General features: G+C 40.6%; 11 non-coding genes across 11 annotated transcripts; all 11 read left to right on the forward strand.

Moving 5' to 3' along the window:
* The first annotated feature begins 12,558 nt into the window (after positions 1-12,558).
* On the forward strand, positions 12,559-12,658 carry Trnam-cau (transfer RNA methionine (anticodon CAU)). Its single transcript has 2 exons — positions 12,559-12,595; positions 12,623-12,658. It is a non-coding gene; the product is annotated as a tRNA-Met (tRNA).
* Positions 12,659-13,051: 393 nt separating this feature from the next.
* On the forward strand, positions 13,052-13,151 carry Trnam-cau (transfer RNA methionine (anticodon CAU)). The gene is made up of 2 exons: positions 13,052-13,088; positions 13,116-13,151. It is a non-coding gene; the product is annotated as a tRNA-Met (tRNA).
* A 390-nt stretch (positions 13,152-13,541) lies between these two features.
* Trnam-cau (transfer RNA methionine (anticodon CAU)) lies at positions 13,542-13,641 on the forward strand. Its single transcript has 2 exons — positions 13,542-13,578; positions 13,606-13,641. It is a non-coding gene; the product is annotated as a tRNA-Met (tRNA).
* Positions 13,642-14,233: 592 nt separating this feature from the next.
* Trnam-cau (transfer RNA methionine (anticodon CAU)) lies at positions 14,234-14,333 on the forward strand. Its single transcript has 2 exons — positions 14,234-14,270; positions 14,298-14,333. It is a non-coding gene; the product is annotated as a tRNA-Met (tRNA).
* A 391-nt stretch (positions 14,334-14,724) lies between these two features.
* On the forward strand, positions 14,725-14,824 carry Trnam-cau (transfer RNA methionine (anticodon CAU)). Its single transcript has 2 exons — positions 14,725-14,761; positions 14,789-14,824. It is a non-coding gene; the product is annotated as a tRNA-Met (tRNA).
* A 389-nt stretch (positions 14,825-15,213) lies between these two features.
* On the forward strand, positions 15,214-15,313 carry Trnam-cau (transfer RNA methionine (anticodon CAU)). Its single transcript has 2 exons — positions 15,214-15,250; positions 15,278-15,313. It is a non-coding gene; the product is annotated as a tRNA-Met (tRNA).
* A 390-nt stretch (positions 15,314-15,703) lies between these two features.
* Trnam-cau (transfer RNA methionine (anticodon CAU)) lies at positions 15,704-15,803 on the forward strand. The gene is made up of 2 exons: positions 15,704-15,740; positions 15,768-15,803. It is a non-coding gene; the product is annotated as a tRNA-Met (tRNA).
* A 391-nt stretch (positions 15,804-16,194) lies between these two features.
* Positions 16,195-16,294, forward strand: Trnam-cau (transfer RNA methionine (anticodon CAU)). The gene is made up of 2 exons: positions 16,195-16,231; positions 16,259-16,294. It is a non-coding gene; the product is annotated as a tRNA-Met (tRNA).
* Positions 16,295-16,683: 389 nt separating this feature from the next.
* Positions 16,684-16,783, forward strand: Trnam-cau (transfer RNA methionine (anticodon CAU)). Its single transcript has 2 exons — positions 16,684-16,720; positions 16,748-16,783. It is a non-coding gene; the product is annotated as a tRNA-Met (tRNA).
* Positions 16,784-17,173: 390 nt separating this feature from the next.
* Positions 17,174-17,273, forward strand: Trnam-cau (transfer RNA methionine (anticodon CAU)). Its single transcript has 2 exons — positions 17,174-17,210; positions 17,238-17,273. It is a non-coding gene; the product is annotated as a tRNA-Met (tRNA).
* Positions 17,274-18,154: 881 nt separating this feature from the next.
* Positions 18,155-18,254, forward strand: Trnam-cau (transfer RNA methionine (anticodon CAU)). The gene is made up of 2 exons: positions 18,155-18,191; positions 18,219-18,254. It is a non-coding gene; the product is annotated as a tRNA-Met (tRNA).
* The last annotated feature ends 352 nt before the right edge of the window (positions 18,255-18,606 follow it).

Raw genomic sequence — 18,606 nt, forward strand, 5'->3', positions numbered from 1 at the left:
CAGTCTCATAATCAGTCAAGCTTCCAATGTCAGAGCAATCTGGAGGTCGTGAGTTCGATCCTCACCCGGGGCATTTCTTTTTTTTCTGTTTTTCCTTCATAATCATTACCATATTTGTTTCAAACTATTTCCACTCAGTTCTTCTACTGCTGTACCCGTCTGCCTGAAATAGTCTGACCGAGAAATATGTGACAAATGCAGCAAACACGAAATGGCTGTACAGCCACAACACAGGAAGTGCTTACATGAAAAAAAGAAACGCATGTTTCAATTCCTTTTTCAAATACACTTCTCATTACATCTGTCAGGATTATGATGTTAACTGCTGTTTCCTCACATTGTGCATCATTTACAACAGTCGAATGCAAGTTAAGGTGTTGAAAAACCAGCACAGTCTCCATTTGTCTGGCACGTGATTTGTGACACTTGAGAAATATATATCCAAATTTCCGATCAGCGTTTCAAGCCTCGGTAGCGCAGTAGGTAGCGCGTCAGTCTCATAATCAGTCAAGCTTCCAATGTCAGAGCAATCTGAAGATCGTGAGTTCGATCCTCACCCGGGGCATTTCTTTTTTCTGTTTTTCCTTCATAATCATTACCATATTTGTTTCAAACTATTTCTACTCACCTCTTCTACTGCTGTACCCGTCTGCCTGAAATATTCTGACCGATAAGTATGTGACAAATGCAGCAAACACGAAATGGCTGTACAGCCACAACACAGGAAGTGCTTACATGAAGAAAATAAACGCATGTTTCAGTTCCTTTTTCAAGTACACTCCTCCTTACGTCTCTCAGGATTATGATGTTAACTGCTGTTTCCTCACATTGTGCATCATTTACAACAGTCGAATGCAAGTTAAGGTGTTGAAAAACCAGCACAGTCTCCATTTATCTGGCACTTCATTTGTGACAGTTGAGAAATATATATCTAAATTTCCGATCAGCGTTTCAAGCCTCGGTAGCGCAGTAGGTAGCGCGTCAGTCTCATAATCAGTCAAGCTTCCAATGTCAGAGCAATCTGAAGGTCGTGAGTTCGATCCTCACCCGGGGCATTTCTTTTTTCTGTTTTTCCTTCATAATCATTACCATATTTGTTTCAAACTATTTCCACTCAGCTCTTCTACTGCTGTACCCGTCTGCCTGAAATAGTCTGACCGACAAATATGTGACAAATGCAGCAACCACGAAATGGCTGTACAGCCACAACACAGGAAGTGCTTACATGAAGAAAATAAACGCATGTTTCAATTCCTTTTTCAAGTACACTCCTCCTTACGTCTCTCAGGATTATGATGTTAACTGCTGTTTCCTCACATTGTGCATCATTTACAACAGTCGAATGCAAGTTAAGGTGTTGAAAAACCAGCACAGTCTCCATTTATCTGGCACTTCATTTGTGACAGTTGAGAAATATATATCTAAATTTCCGATCAGCGTTTCAAGCCTCGGTAGCGCAGTAGGTAGCGCGTCAGTCTCATAATCAGTCAAGCTTCCAATGTCAGAGCAATCTGAAGGTCGTGAGTTCGATCCTCACCCGGGGCATTTCTTTTTTTTCTGTTTTTCCTTCATAATCATTACCATATTTGTTTCAAACTATTTCCACTCAGCTCTTCTACTGCTGTACCCGTCTGCCTGAAATAGTCTGACCGATAAGTATGTGACAAATGCAGCAACCACGAAATGGCTGTACAGCCACAACACAGGAAGTGCTTACATGAAGAAAATAAACGCATGTTTCAATTCCTTTTTCAAGTACACTCCTCCTTACGTCTCTCAGGATTATGATGTTAACTGCTGTTTCCTCACATTGTGCATCATTTACAACAGTCGAATGCAAGTTAAGGTGTTGAAAAACCAGCACAGTCTCCATTTATCACGAAATGTCTGTACAGCCACAATACACGAATTGCTTACATGAAGAAAATAAACGCATGTTTCAATTCCTTTTTCATGTACACTTCTCATTACATCTGTCAGGATTATGATGTTAACTGCTGTTTCCTCACATTGTGCATCATTTACAACAGTCGAATGCAAGTTAAGGTGTTGAAAAACCAGCACAGTCTCCATTTGTCTGGCACGTGATTTGTGACAGTTGAGAAATATATATCTAAATTTCCGATCAGCGTTTCAAGCCTCGGTAGCGCAGTAGGTAGCGCGTCAGTCTCATAATCAGTCAAGCTTCCAATGTCAGAGCAATCTGAAGGTCGTGAGTTCGATCCTCACCCGGGGCATTTCTTTTTTTTCTGTTTTTCCTTCATAATCATTACCATATTTGTTTCAAACTATTTCCACTCAGTTCTTCTACTGCTGTACCCGTCTGCCTGAAATAGTCTGACCGAGAAATATGTGACAAATGCAGCAAACACGAAATGGCTGTACAGCCACAATACAGGAAGTGCTTACATGAAAAAAAGAAACGCATGTTTCAATTCCTTTTTCAAATACACTTCTCATTACATCTGTCAGGATTATGATGTTAACTGCTGTTTCCTCACATTGTGCATCATTTACAACAGTCGAATGCAAGTTAAGGTGTTGAAAAACCAGCACAGTCTCCATTTGTCTGGCACGTGATTAGTGACAGTTGAGAAATATATATCTAAATTTCCGATCAGCGTTTCAAGCCTCGGTAGCGCAGTAGGTAGCGCGTCAGTCTCATAATCAGTCAAGCTTCCAATGTCAGAGCAATCTGAAGGTCGTGAGTTCGATCCTCACCCGGGGCATTTCTTTTTTCTGTTTTTCCTTCATAATCATTACCATATTTGTTTCAAACTATTTCTACTCACCTCTTCTACTGCTGTACCCGTCTGCCTGAAATAGTCTGAAAGATAAGTATGTGACAAATGCAGCAACCACGAAATGGCTGTACAGCCACAACACAGGAAGTGCTTACATGAAGAAAATAAACGCATGTTTCAATTCCTTTTTCAAGTACACTCCTCCTTACGTCTCTCAGGATTATGATGTTAACTGCTGTTTCCTCACATTGTGCATCATTTACAACAGTCGAATGCAAGTTAAGGTGTTGAAAAACCAGCACAGTCTCCATTTATCTGGCACTTCATTTGTGACAGTTGAGAAATATATATCTAAATTTCCGATCAGCGTTTCAAGCCTCGGTAGCGCAGTAGGTAGCGCGTCAGTCTCATAATCAGTCAAGCTTCCAATGTCAGAGCAATCTGAAGGTCGTGAGTTCGATCCTCACCCGGGGCATTTCTTTTTTTTCTGTTTTTCCTTCATAATCATTACCATATTTGTTTCAAACTATTTCCACTCAGCTCTTCTACTGCTGTACCCGTCTGCCTGAAATAGTCTGACCGACAAATATGTGACAAATGCAGCAAACACGAAATGGCTGTACAGCCACAACACAGGAAGTGCTTACATGAAAAAAAGAAACGCATGTTTCAATTCCTTTTTCAAATACACTTCTCATTACATCTGTCAGGATTATGATGTTAACTGCTGTTTCCTCAGATTGTGCATCATTTACAACAGTCGAATGCAAGTTAAGGTGTTGAAAAACCAGCACAGTCTCCATTTGTCTGGCACGTGATTTGTGACAGTTGAGAAATATATATCTAAATTTCCGATCAGCGTTTCAAGCCTCGGTAGCGCAGTAGGTAGCGCGTCAGTCTCATAATCAGTCAAGCTTCCAATGTCAGAGCAATCTGAAGGTCGTGAGTTCGATCCTCACCCGGGGCATTTCTTTTTTCTGTTTTTCCTTCATAATCATTACCATATTTGTTTCAAACTATTTCTACTCACCTCTTCTACTGCTGTACCCGTCTGCCTGAAATAGTCTGAAAGATAAGTATGTGACAAATGCAGCAACCACGAAATGGCTGTACAGCCACAACACAGGAAGTGCTTACATGAAGAAAATAAACGCATGTTTCAATTCCTTTTTCAAGTACACTCCTCCTTACGTCTCTCAGGATTATGATGTTAACTGCTGTTTCCTCACATTGTGCATCATTTACAACAGTCGAATGCAAGTTAAGGTGTTGAAAAACCAGCACAGTCTCCATTTATCTGGCACTTCATTTGTGACAGTTGAGAAATATATATCTAAATTTCCGATCAGCGTTTCAAGCCTCGGTAGCGCAGTAGGTAGCGCGTCAGTCTCATAATCAGTCAAGCTTCCAATGTCAGAGCAATCTGAAGGTCGTGAGTTCGATCCTCACCCGGGGCATTTCTTTTTTCTGTTTTTCCTTCATAATCATTACCATATTTGTTTCAAACTATTTCCACTCAGCTCTTCTACTGCTGTACCCGTCTGCCTGAAATAGTCTGACCGATAAATATGTGACAAATGCAGCAACCACGAAATGGCTGTACAGCCACAACACAGGAAGTGCTTACATGAAGAAAATAAACGCATGTTTCAATTCCTTTTTCAAGTACACTCCTCCTTACGTCTCTCAGGATTATGATGTTAACTGCTGTTTCCTCAGATTGTGCATCATTTACAACAGTCGAATGCAAGTTAAGGTGTTGAAAAACCAGCACAGTCTCCATTTATCTGGCACTTCATTTGTGACAGTTGAGAAATATATATCTAAATTTCCGATCAGCGTTTCAAGCCTCGGTAGCGCAGTAGGTAGCGCGTCAGTCTCATAATCAGTCAAGCTTCCAATGTCAGAGCAATCTGAAGGTCGTGAGTTCGATCCTCACCCGGGGCATTTCTTTTTTTTCTGTTTTTCCTTCATAATCATTACCATATTTGTTTCAAACTATTTCCACTCAGCTCTTCTACTGCTGTACCCGTCTGCCTGAAATAGTCTGACCGACAAATATGTGACAAATGCAGCAAACACGAAATGGCTGTACAGCCACAACACAGGAAGTGCTTACATGAAAAAAAGAAACGCATGTTTCAATTCCTTTTTCAAGTACACTCCTCCTTACGTCTCTCAGGATTATGATGTTAACTGCTGTTTCCTCAGATTGTGCATCATTTACAACAGTCGAATGCAAGTTAAGGTGTTGAAAAACCAGCACAGTCTCCATTTATCTGGCACTTCATTTGTGACAGTTGAGAAATATATATCTAAATTTCCGATCAGCGTTTCAAGCCTCGGTAGCGCAGTAGGTAGCGCGTCAGTCTCATAATCAGTCAAGCTTCCAATGTCAGAGCAATCTGAAGGTCGTGAGTTCGATCCTCACCCGGGGCATTTCTTTTTTCTGTTTTTCCTTCATAATCATTACCATATTTGTTTCAAACTATTTCTACTCACCTCTTCTACTGCTGTACCCGTCTGCCTGAAATAGTCTGAAAGATAAGTATGTGACAAATGCAGCAACCACGAAATGGCTGTACAGCCACAACACAGGAAGTGCTTACATGAAGAAAATAAACGCATGTTTCAATTCCTTTTTCAAGTACACTCCTCCTTACGTCTCTCAGGATTATGATGTTAACTGCTGTTTCCTCACATTGTGCATCATTTACAACAGTCGAATGCAAGTTAAGGTGTTGAAAAACCAGCACAGTCTCCATTTGTCTGGCACTTCATTTGTGACAGTTGAGAAATATATATCTAAATTTCCGATCAGCGTTTCAAGCCTCGGTAGCGCAGTAGGTAGCGCGTCAGTCTCATAATCAGTCAAGCTTCCAATGTCAGAGCAATCTGAAGGTCGTGAGTTCGATCCTCACCCGGGGCATTTCTTTTTTCTGTTTTTCCTTCATAATCATTACCATATTTGTTTCAAACTATTTCTACTCACCTCTTCTACTGCTGTACCCGTCTGCCTGAAATAGTCTGAAAGATAAGTATGTGACAAATGCAGCAAACACGAAATGGCTGTACAGCCACAACACAGGAAGTGCTTACATGAAAAAAAGAAACGCATGTTTCAATTCCTTTTTCAAATACACTTCTCATTACATCTGTCAGGATTATGATGTTAACTGCTGTTTCCTCAGATTGTGCATCATTTACAACAGTCGAATGCAAGTTAAGGTGTTGAAAAACCAGCACAGTCTCCATTTATCTGGCACTTCATTTGTGACAGTTGAGAAATATATATCTAAATTTCCGATCAGCGTTTCAAGCCTCGGTAGCGCAGTAGGTAGCGCGTCAGTCTCATAATCAGTCAAGCTTCCAATGTCAGAGCAATCTGAAGGTCGTGAGTTCGATCCTCACCCGGGGCATTTCTTTTTTTTCTGTTTTTCCTTCATAATCATTACCATATTTGTTTCAAACTATTTCCACTCAGCTCTTCTACTGCTGTACCCGTCTGCCTGAAATAGTCTGACCGACAAATATGTGACAAATGCAGCAAACACGAAATGGCTGTACAGCCACAACACAGGAAGTGCTTACATGAAAAAAAGAAACGCATGTTTCAATTCCTTTTTCAAATACACTTCTCATTACATCTGTCAGGATTATGATGTTAACTGCTGTTTCCTCAGATTGTGCATCATTTACAACAGTCGAATGCAAGTTAAGGTGTTGAAAAACCAGCACAGTCTCCATTTGTCTGGCACGTGATTTGTGACAGTTGAGAAATATATATCTAAATTTCCGATCAGCGTTTCAAGCCTCGGTAGCGCAGTAGGTAGCGCGTCAGTCTCATAATCAGTCAAGCTTCCAATGTCAGAGCAATCTGAAGGTCGTGAGTTCGATCCTCACCCGGGGCATTTCTTTTTTCTGTTTTTCCTTCATAATCATTACCATATTTGTTTCAAACTATTTCTACTCAGCTCTTCTACTGCTGTACCCGTCTGCCTGAAATAGTCTGACCGATAAGTATGTGACAAATGCAGCAACCACGAAATGGCTGTACAGCCACAACACAGGAAGTGCTTACATGAAAAAAAGAAACGCATGTTTCAATTCCTTTTTCAAATACACTTCTCATTACATCTGTCAGGATTATGATGTTAACTGCTGTTTCCTCAGATTGTGCATCATTTACAACAGTCGAATGCAAGTTAAGGTGTTGAAAAACCAGCACAGTCTCCATTTATCTGGCACTTCATTTGTGACAGTTGAGAAATATATATCTAAATTTCCGATCAGCGTTTCAAGCCTCGGTAGCGCAGTAGGTAGCGCGTCAGTCTCATAATCAGTCAAGCTTCCAATGTCAGAGCAATCTGAAGGTCGTGAGTTCGATCCTCACCCGGGGCATTTCTTTTTTTTCTGTTTTTCCTTCATAATCATTACCATATTTGTTTCAAACTATTTCCACTCAGCTCTTCTACTGCTGTACCCGTCTGCCTGAAATAGTCTGACCGATAAGTATGTGACAAATGCAGCAACCACGAAATGGCTGTACAGCCACAACACAGGAAGTGCTTACATGAAGAAAATAAACGCATGTTTCAATTCCTTTTTCAAGTACACTCCTCCTTACGTCTCTCAGGATTATGATGTTAACTGCTGTTTCCTCACATTGTGCATCATTTACAACAGTCGAATGCAAGTTAAGGTGTTGAAAAACCAGCACAGTCTCCATTTATCACGAAATGTCTGTACAGGCACAATACACGAATTGCTTACATGAAGAAAATAAACGCATGTTTCAATTCCTTTTTCATGTACACTTCTCATTACATCTGTCAGGATTATGATGTTAACTGCTGTTTCCTCACATTGTGCATCATTTACAACAGTCGAATGCAAGTTAAGGTGTTGAAAAACCAGCACAGTCTCCATTTATCTGGCACTTCATTTGTGACAGTTGAGAAATATATATCTAAATTTCCGATCAGCGTTTCAAGCCTCGGTAGCGCAGTAGGTAGCGCGTCAGTCTCATAATCAGTCAAGCTTCCAATGTCAGAGCAATCTGAAGGTCGTGAGTTCGATCCTCACCCGGGGCATTTCTTTTTTTTCTGTTTTTCCTTCATAATCATTACCATATTTGTTTCAAACTATTTCCACTCAGCTCTTCTACTGCTGTACCCGTCTGCCTGAAATAGTCTGACCGACAAATATGTGACAAATGCAGCAAACACGAAATGGCTGTACAGCCACAACACAGGAAGTGCTTACATGAAAAAAAGAAACGCATGTTTCAATTCCTTTTTCAAATACACTTCTCATTACATCTGTCAGGATTATGATGTTAACTGCTGTTTCCTCAGATTGTGCATCATTTACAACAGTCGAATGCAAGTTAAGGTGTTGAAAAACCAGCACAGTCTCCATTTGTCTGGCACGTGATTTGTGACAGTTGAGAAATATATATCTAAATTTCCGATCAGCGTTTCAAGCCTCGGTAGCGCAGTAGGTAGCGCGTCAGTCTCATAATCAGTCAAGCTTCCAATGTCAGAGCAATCTGAAGGTCGTGAGTTCGATCCTCACCCGGGGCATTTCTTTTTTCTGTTTTTCCTTCATAATCATTACCATATTTGTTTCAAACTATTTCTACTCACCTCTTCTACTGCTGTACCCGTCTGCCTGAAATAGTCTGACCGATAAGTATGTGACAAATGCAGCAACCACGAAATGGCTGTACAGCCACAACACAGGAAGTGCTTACATGAAGAAAATAAACGCATGTTTCAATTCCTTTTTCAAGTACACTCCTCCTTACGTCTCTCAGGATTATGATGTTAACTGCTGTTTCCTCACATTGTGCATCATTTACAACAGTCGAATGCAAGTTAAGGTGTTGAAAAACCAGCACAGTCTCCATTTATCACGAAATGTCTGTACAGGCACAATACACGAATTGCTTACATGAAGAAAATAAACGCATGTTTCAATTCCTTTTTCATGTACACTTCTCATTACATCTGTCAGGATTATGATGTTAACTGCTGTTTCCTCACATTGTGCATCATTTACAACAGTCGAATGCAAGTTAAGGTGTTGAAAAACCAGCACAGTCTCCATTTATCTGGCACTTCATTTGTGACAGTTGAGAAATATATATCTAAATTTCCGATCAGCGTTTCAAGCCTCGGTAGCGCAGTAGGTAGCGCGTCAGTCTCATAATCAGTCAAGCTTCCAATGTCAGAGCAATCTGAAGGTCGTGAGTTCGATCCTCACCCGGGGCATTTCTTTTTTTTCTGTTTTTCCTTCATAATCATTACCATATTTGTTTCAAACTATTTCCACTCAGCTCTTCTACTGCTGTACCCGTCTGCCTGAAATAGTCTGACCGACAAATATGTGACAAATGCAGCAAACACGAAATGGCTGTACAGCCACAACACAGGAAGTGCTTACATGAAAAAAAGAAACGCATGTTTCAATTCCTTTTTCAAATACACTTCTCATTACATCTGTCAGGATTATGATGTTAACTGCTGTTTCCTCAGATTGTGCATCATTTACAACAGTCGAATGCAAGTTAAGGTGTTGAAAAACCAGCACAGTCTCCATTTGTCTGGCACGTGATTTGTGACAGTTGAGAAATATATATCTAAATTTCCGATCAGCGTTTCAAGCCTCGGTAGCGCAGTAGGTAGCGCGTCAGTCTCATAATCAGTCAAGCTTCCAATGTCAGAGCAATCTGAAGGTCGTGAGTTCGATCCTCACCCGGGGCATTTCTTTTTTCTGTTTTTCCTTCATAATCATTACCATATTTGTTTCAAACTATTTCTACTCAGCTCTTCTACTGCTGTACCCGTCTGCCTGAAATAGTCTGAAAGATAAGTATGTGACAAATGCAGCAACCACGAAATGGCTGTACAGCCACAACACAGGAAGTGCTTACATGAAGAAAATAAACGCATGTTTCAATTCCTTTTTCAAGTACACTCCTCCTTACGTCTCTCAGGATTATGATGTTAACTGCTGTTTCCTCACATTGTGCATCATTTACAACAGTCGAATGCAAGTTAAGGTGTTGAAAAACCAGCACAGTCTCCATTTATCTGGCACTTCATTTGTGACAGTTGAGAAATATATATCTAAATTTCCGATCAGCGTTTCAAGCCTCGGTAGCGCAGTAGGTAGCGCGTCAGTCTCATAATCAGTCAAGCTTCCAATGTCAGAGCAATCTGAAGGTCGTGAGTTCGATCCTCACCCGGGGCATTTCTTTTTTTTCTGTTTTTCCTTCATAATCATTACCATATTTGTTTCAAACTGTTTTCCACTCAGCTCTTCTACTGCTGTACCCGTCTGCCTCAAATAGTCTGACCGACAAATATGTGACAAATGCAGCAAACACGAAATGGCTGTACAGCCACAACACAGGAAGTGCTTACATGAAAAAAAGAAACGCATGTTTCAATTCCTTTTTCAAATACACTTCTCATTACATCTGTCAGGATTATGATGTTAACTGCTGTTTCCTCAGATTGTGCATCATTTACAACAGTCGAATGCAAGTTAAGGTGTTGAAAAACCAGCACAGTCTCCATTTGTCTGGCACGTGATTTGTGACAGTTGAGAAATATATATCTAAATTTCCGATCAGCGTTTCAAGCCTCGGTAGCGCAGTAGGTAGCGCGTCAGTCTCATAATCAGTCAAGCTTCCAATGTCAGAGCAATCTGAAGGTCGTGAGTTCGATCCTCACCCGGGGCATTTCTTTTTTCTGTTTTTCCTTCATAATCATTACCATATTTGTTTCAAACTATTTCTACTCACCTCTTCTACTGCTGTACCCGTCTGCCTGAAATAGTCTGAAAGATAAGTATGTGACAAATGCAGCAACCACGAAATGGCTGTACAGCCACAACACAGGAAGTGCTTACATGAAGAAAATAAACGCATGTTTCAATTCCTTTTTCAAGTACACTCCTCCTTACGTCTCTCAGGATTATGATGTTAACTGCTGTTTCCTCACATTGTGCATCATTTACAACAGTCGAATGCAAGTTAAGGTGTTGAAAAACCAGCACAGTCTCCATTTATCTGGCACTTCATTTGTGACAGTTGAGAAATATATATCTAAATTTCCGATCAGCGTTTCAAGCCTCGGTAGCGCAGTAGGTAGCGCGTCAGTCTCATAATCAGTCAAGCTTCCAATGTCAGAGCAATCTGAAGGTCGTGAGTTCGATCCTCACCCGGGGCATTTCTTTTTTTTCTGTTTTTCCTTCATAATCATTACCATATTTGTTTCAAACTATTTCCACTCAGCTCTTCTACTGCTGTACCCGTCTGCCTGAAATAGTCTGACCGATAAGTATGTGACAAATGCAGCAACCACGAAATGGCTGTACAGCCACAACACAGGAAGTGCTTACATGAAGAAAATAAACGCATGTTTCAATTCCTTTTTCAAGTACACTCCTCCTTACGTCTCTCAGGATTATGATGTTAACTGCTGTTTCCTCACATTGTGCATCATTTACAACAGTCGAATGCAAGTTAAGGTGTTGAAAAACCAGCACAGTCTCCATTCATCACGAAATGGCTGTACAGCCACAATACACGAATTGCTTACATGAAGAAAATAAACGCATGTTTCAATTCCTTTTTCATGTACACTTCTCATTACATCTGTCAGGATTATGATGTTGACTGCTGTTTCCTCACATTGTGCATCATTTACAACAGTCGAATGCAAGTTAAGGTGTTGAAAAACCAGCACAGTCTCCATTTATCTGGCACGTGATTTGTGACAGTTGAGAAATATATATCTAAATTTCCGATCAGCGTTTCAAGCCTCGGTAGCGCAGTAGGTAGCGCGTCAGTCTCATAATCAGTCAAGCTTCCAATGTCAGAGCAATCTGAAGGCCGTGAGTTCGATCCTCACCCGGGGCATTTCTTTTTTTTCTGTTTTTCCTTCATAATCATTACCATATTTGTTTCAAACTATTTCCACTCAGCTCTTCTACTGCTGTACCCGTCTGCCTGAAATAGTCTGACCGACAAATATGTGACAAATGCAGCAAACACGAAATGGCTGTACAGCCACAACACAGGAAGTGCTTACATGAAAAAAAGAAACGCATGTTTCAATTCCTTTTTCAAATACACTTCTCATTACATCTGTCAGGATTATGATGTTAACTGCTGTTTCCTCAGATTGTGCATCATTTACAACAGTCGAATGCAAGTTAAGGTGTTGAAAAACCAGCACAGTCTCCATTTGTCTGGCACGTGATTTGTGACAGTTGAGAAATATATATCTAAATTTCCGATCAGCGTTTCAAGCCTCGGTAGCGCAGTAGGTAGCGCGTCAGTCTCATAATCAGTCAAGCTTCCAATGTCAGAGCAATCTGAAGGTCGTGAGTTCGATCCTCACCCGGGGCATTTCTTTTTTCTGTTTTTCCTTCATAATCATTACCATATTTGTTTCAAACTATTTCTACTCACCTCTTCTACTGCTGTACCCGTCTGCCTGAAATAGTCTGAAAGATAAGTATGTGACAAATGCAGCAACCACGAAATGGCTGTACAGCCACAACACAGGAAGTGCTTACATGAAGAAAATAAACGCATGTTTCAATTCCTTTTTCAAGTACACTCCTCCTTACGTCTCTCAGGATTATGATGTTAACTGCTGTTTCCTCACATTGTGCATCATTTACAACAGTCGAATGCAAGTTAAGGTGTTGAAAAACCAGCACAGTCTCCATTTATCTGGCACTTCATTTGTGACAGTTGAGAAATATATATCTAAATTTCCGATCAGCGTTTCAAGCCTCGGTAGCGCAGTAGGTAGCGCGTCAGTCTCATAATCAGTCAAGCTTCCAATGTCAGAGCAATCTGAAGGTCGTGAGTTCGATCCTCACCCGGGGCATTTCTTTTTTTTCTGTTTTTCCTTCATAATCATTACCATATTTGTTTCAAACTGTTTTCCACTCAGCTCTTCTACTGCTGTACCCGTCTGCCTGAAATAGTCTGACCGACAAATATGTGACAAATGCAGCAAACACGAAATGGCTGTACAGCCACAACACAGGAAGTGCTTACATGAAAAAAAGAAACGCATGTTTCAATTCCTTTTTCAAATACACTTCTCATTACATCTGTCAGGATTATGATGTTAACTGCTGTTTCCTCACATTGTGCATCATTTACAACAGTCGAATGCAAGTTAAGGTGTTGAAAAACCAGCACAGTCTCCATTTGTCTGGCACGTGATTTGTGACAGTTGAGAAATATATATCTAAATTTCCGATCAGCGTTTCAAGCCTCGGTAGCGCAGTAGGTAGCGCGTCAGTCTCATAATCAGTCAAGCTTCCAATGTCAGAGCAATCTGAAGGTCGTGAGTTCGATCCTCACCCGGGGCATTTCTTTTTTCTGTTTTTCCTTCATAATCATTACCATATTTGTTTCAAACTATTTCTACTCACCTCTTCTACTGCTGTACCCGTCTGCCTGAAATAGTCTGAAAGATAAGTATGTGACAAATGCAGCAACCACGAAATGGCTGTACAGCCACAACACAGGAAGTGCTTACATGAAGAAAATAAACGCATGTTTCAATTCCTTTTTCAAGTACACTCCTCCTTACGTCTCTCAGGATTATGATGTTAACTGCTGTTTCCTCACATTGTGCATCATTTACAACAGTCGAATGCAAGTTAAGGTGTTGAAAAACCAGCACAGTCTCCATTTATCTGGCACTTCATTTGTGACAGTTGAGAAATATATATCTAAATTTCCGATCAGCGTTTCAAGCCTCGGTAGCGCAGTAGGTAGCGCGTCAGTCTCATAATCAGTCAAGCTTCCAATGTCAGAGCAATCTGAAGGTCGTGAGTTCGATCCTCACCCGGGGCATTTCTTTTTTTTCTGTTTTTCCTTCATAATCATTACCATATTTGTTTCAAACTATTTCCACTCAGCTCTTCTACTGCTGTACCCGTCTGCCTGAAATAGTCTGACCGATAAATATGTGACAAATGCAGCAACCACGAAATGGCTGTACAGCCACAACACAGGAAGTGCTTACATGAAGAAAATAAACGCATGTTTCAATTCCTTTTTCAAGTACACTCCTCCTTACGTCTCTCAGGATTATGATGTTAACTGCTGTTTCCTCACATTGTGCATCATTTACAACAGTCGAATGCAAGTTAAGGTGTTGAAAAACCAGCACAGTCTCCATTTATCACGAAATGGCTGTACAGCCACAATACACGAATTGCTTACATGAAGAAAATAAACGCATGTTTCAATTCCTTTTTCATGTACACTTCTCATTACATCTGTCAGGATTATGATGTTGACTGCTGTTTCCTCACATTGTGCATCATTTACAACAGTCGAATGCAAGTTAAGGTGTTGAAAAACCAGCACAGTCTCCATTTGTCTGGCACGTGATTTGTGACAGTTGAGAAATATATATCTAAATTTCCGATCAGCGTTTCAAGCCTCGGTAGCGCAGTAGGTAGCGCGTCAGTCTCATAATCAGTCAAGCTTCCAATGTCAGAGCAATCTGAAGGTCGTGAGTTCGATCCTCACCCGGGGCATTTCTTTTTTTTCTGTTTTTCCTTCATAATCATTACCATATTTGTTTCAAACTATTTCCACTCAGTTCTTCTACTGCTGTACCCGTCTGCCTGAAATAGTCTGACCGAGAAATATGTGACAAATGCAGCAAACACGAAATGGCTGTACAGCCACAACACAGGAAGTGCTTACATGAAAAAAAGAAACGCATGTTTCAATTCCTTTTTCAAATACACTTCTCATTACATCTGTCAGGATTATGATGTTAACTGCTGTTTCCTCACATTGTGCATCATTTACAACAGTCGAATGCAAGTTAAGGTGTTGAAAAACCAGCACAGTCTCCATTTGTCTGGCACGTGATTTGTGACAGTTGAGAAATATATATCCAAATTCCGATCAGCGTTTCAAGCCTCGGTAGCGCAGTAGGTAGCGCGTCAGTCTCATAATCAGTCAAGCTTCCAATGTCAGAGCAATCTGAAGGTCGTGAGTTCGATCCTCACCCGGGGCATTTCTTTTTTCTGTTTTTCCTTCATAATCATTACCATATTTGTTTCAAACTATTTCCACTCAGTTCTTCTACTGCTGTACCCGTCTGCCTGAAATAGTCTGACCGAGAAATATGTGACAAATACAGCAAACACGAAATGGCTGTACAGCCACAACACAGGAAGTGCTTACATGAAAAAAAGAAACGCATGTTTCAATTCCTTTTTCAAATACACTTCTCATTACATCTGTCAGGATTATGATGTTAACTGCTGTTTCCTCACATTGTGCATCATTTACAACAGTCGAATGCAAGTTAAGGTGTTGAAAAACCAGCACAGTCTCCATTTGTCTGGCACGTGATTTGTGACAGTTGAGAAATATATATCCAAATTCCGATCAGCGTTTCAAGCCTCGGTAGCGCAGTAGGTAGCGCGTCAGTCTCATAATCAGTCAAGCTTCCAATGTCAGAGCAATCTGAAGGTCGTGAGTTCGATCCTCACCCGGGGCATTTCTTTTTTCTGTTTTTCCTTCATAATCATTACCATATTTGTTTCAAACTATTTCCACTCAGTTCTTCTACTGCTGTACCCGTCTGCCTGAAATAGTCTGACCGAGAAATATGTGACAAATGCAGCAAACACGAAATGGCTGTACAGCCACAACACAGGAAGTGCTTACATGAAAAAAAGAAACGCATGTTTCAATTCCTTTTTCAAATACACTTCTCATTACATCTGTCAGGATTATGATGTTAACTGCTGTTTCCTCACATTGTGCATCATTTACAACAGTCGAATGCAAGTTAAGGTGTTGAAAAACCAGCACAGTCTCCATTTGTCTGGCACGTGATTTGTGACAGTTGAGAAATATATATCCAAATTTCCGATCAGCGTTTCAAGCCTCGGTAGCGCAGTAGGTAGCGCGTCAGTCTCATAATCAGTCAAGCTTCCAATGTCAGAGCAATCTGAAGGTCGTGAGTTCGATCCTCACCCGGGGCATTTCTTTTTTTTCTGTTTTTCCTTCATAATCATTACCATATTTGTTTCAAACTATTTCCACTCAGTTCTTCTACTGCTGTACCCGTCTGCCTGAAATAGTCTGACCGAGAAATATGTGACAAATGCAGCAAACACGAAATGGCTGTACAGCCACAACACAGGAAGTGCTTACATGAAAAAAAGAAACGCATGTTTCAATTCCTTTTTCAAATACACTTCTCATTACATCTGTCAGGATTATGATGTTAACTGCTGTTTCCTCACATTGTGCATCATTTACAACAGTCGAATGCAAGTTAAGGTGTTGAAAAACCAGCACAGTCTCCATTTGTCTGGCACGTGATTTGTGACAGTTGAGAAATATATATCCAAATTCCGATCAGCGTTTCAAGCCTCGGTAGCGCAGTAGGTAGCGCGTCAGTCTCATAATCAGTCAAGCTTCCAATGTCAGAGCAATCTGAAGGTCGTGAGTTCGATCCTCACCCGGGGCATTTCTTTTTTCTGTTTTTCCTTCATAATCATTACCATATTTGTTTCAAACTATTTCCACTCAGTTCTTCTACTGCTGTACCCGTCTGCCTGAAATAGTCTGACCGAGAAATATGTGACAAATGCAGCAAACACGAAATGGCTGTAAAGCCACAACACAGGAAGTGCTTACATGAAAAAAAGAAACGCATGTTTCAATTCCTTTTTCAAATACACTTCTCATTACATCTGTCAGGATTATGATGTTAACTGCTGTTTCCTCACATTGTGCATCATTTACAACAGTCGAATGCAAGTTAAGGTGTTGAAAAACCAGCACAGTCTCCATTTGTCTGGCACGTGATTTGTGACAGTTGAAAAATATATATCCAAATTCCGATCAGCGTTTCAAGCCTCGGTAGCGCAGTAGGTAGCGCGTCAGTCTCATAATCAGTCAAGCTTCCAATGTCAGAGCAATCTGAAGGTCGTGAGTTCGATCCTCACCCGGGGCATTTCTTTTTTCTGTTTTTCCTTCATAATCATTACCATATTTGTTTCAAACTATTTCCACTCAGTTCTTCTACTGCTGTACCCGTCTGCCTGAAATAGTCTGACCGAGAAATATGTGACAAATGCAGCAAACACGAAATGGCTGTACAGCCACAACACAGGAAGTGCTTACATGAAAAAAAGAAACGCATGTTTCAATTCCTTTTTCAAATACACTTCTCATTACATCTGTCAGGATTATGATGTTAACTGCTGTTTCCTCACATTGTGCATCATTTACAACAGTCGAATGCAAGTTAAGGTGTTGAAAAACCAGCACAGTCTCCATTTGTCTGGCACGTGATTTGTGACAGTTGAGAAATATATATCCAAATTTCCGATCAGCGTTTCAAGCCTCGGTAGCGCAGTAGGTAGCGCGTCAGTCTCATAATCAGTCAAGCTTCCAATGTCAGAGCAATCTGAAGGTCGTGAGTTCGATCCTCACCCGGGGCATTTCTTTTTTCTGTTTTTCCTTCATAATCATTACCATATTTGTTTCAAACTATTTCCACTCAGTTCTTCTACTGCTGTACCCGTCTGCCTGAAATAGTCTGACCGATAAATATGTGACAAATGCAGCAAACACGAAATGGCTGTACAGCCACAACACAGGAAGTGCTTACATGAAGAAAATAAACGCATGTTTCAATTCCTTTTTCAAGTACACTCCTCCTTACGTCTCTCAGGATTATGATGTTAACTGCTGTTTCCTCACATTGTGCATCATTTACAACAGTCGAATGCAAGTTAAGGTGTTGAAAAACCAGCACAGTCTCCATTTGTCTGGCACGTGATTTGTGACAGTTGAGAAATATATATCTAAATTTCCGATCAGCGTTTCAAGCCTCGGTAGCGCAGTAGGTAGCGCGTCAGTCTCATAATCAGTCAAGCTTCCAATGTCAGAGCAATCTGGAGGTCGTGAGTTCGATCCTCACCCGGGGCATTTCTTTTTTTTCTGTTTTTCCTTCATAATCATTACCATATTTGTTTCAAACTATTTCCACTCAGTTCTTCTACTGCTGTACCCGTCTACCTGAAATAGTCTGACCGAGAAATATGTGACAAATGCAGCAAACACGAAATGGCTGTACAGCCACAACACAGGAAGTGCTTACATGAAATAAAGAAACGCATGTTTCAATTCCTTTTTCAAATACACTTCTCATTACATCTGTCAGGATTATGATGTTAACTGCTGTTTCCTCACATTGTGCATCATTTACAACAGTCGAATGCAAGTTAAGGTGTTGAAAAACCAGCACAGTCTCCATTTGTCTGGCACGTGATTTGTGACAGTTGAGAAATATATATCCAAATTCCGATCAGCGTTTCAAGCCTCGGTAGCGCAGTAGGTAGCGCGTCAGTCTCATAATCAGTCAAGCTTCCAATGTCAGAGCAATCTGAAGGTCGTGAGTTCGATCCTCACCCGGGGCATTTCTTTTTTCTGTTTTTCCTTCATAATCATTACCATATTTGTTTCAAACTATTTCCACTCAGTTCTTCTACTGCTGTACCCGTCTGCCTGAAATAGTCTGACCGAGAAATATGTGACAAATGCAGCAAACACGAAATGGCTGTACAGCCACAACACAGGAAGTGCTTACATGAAAAAAAGAAACGCATGTTTCAATTCCTTTTTCAAATACACTTCTCATTACATCTGTCAGGATTATGATGTTAACTGCTGTTTCCTCACATTGTGCATCATTTACAACAGTCGAATGCAAGTTAAGGTGTTGAAAAACCAGCACAGTCTCCATTTGTCTGGCACGTGATTTGTGACAGT

Source organism: Haliotis asinina, chromosome 2 (assembly GCF_037392515.1).
Source record: "Haliotis asinina isolate JCU_RB_2024 chromosome 2, JCU_Hal_asi_v2, whole genome shotgun sequence".
Taxonomy (NCBI): domain Eukaryota; kingdom Metazoa; phylum Mollusca; class Gastropoda; order Lepetellida; family Haliotidae; genus Haliotis; species Haliotis asinina.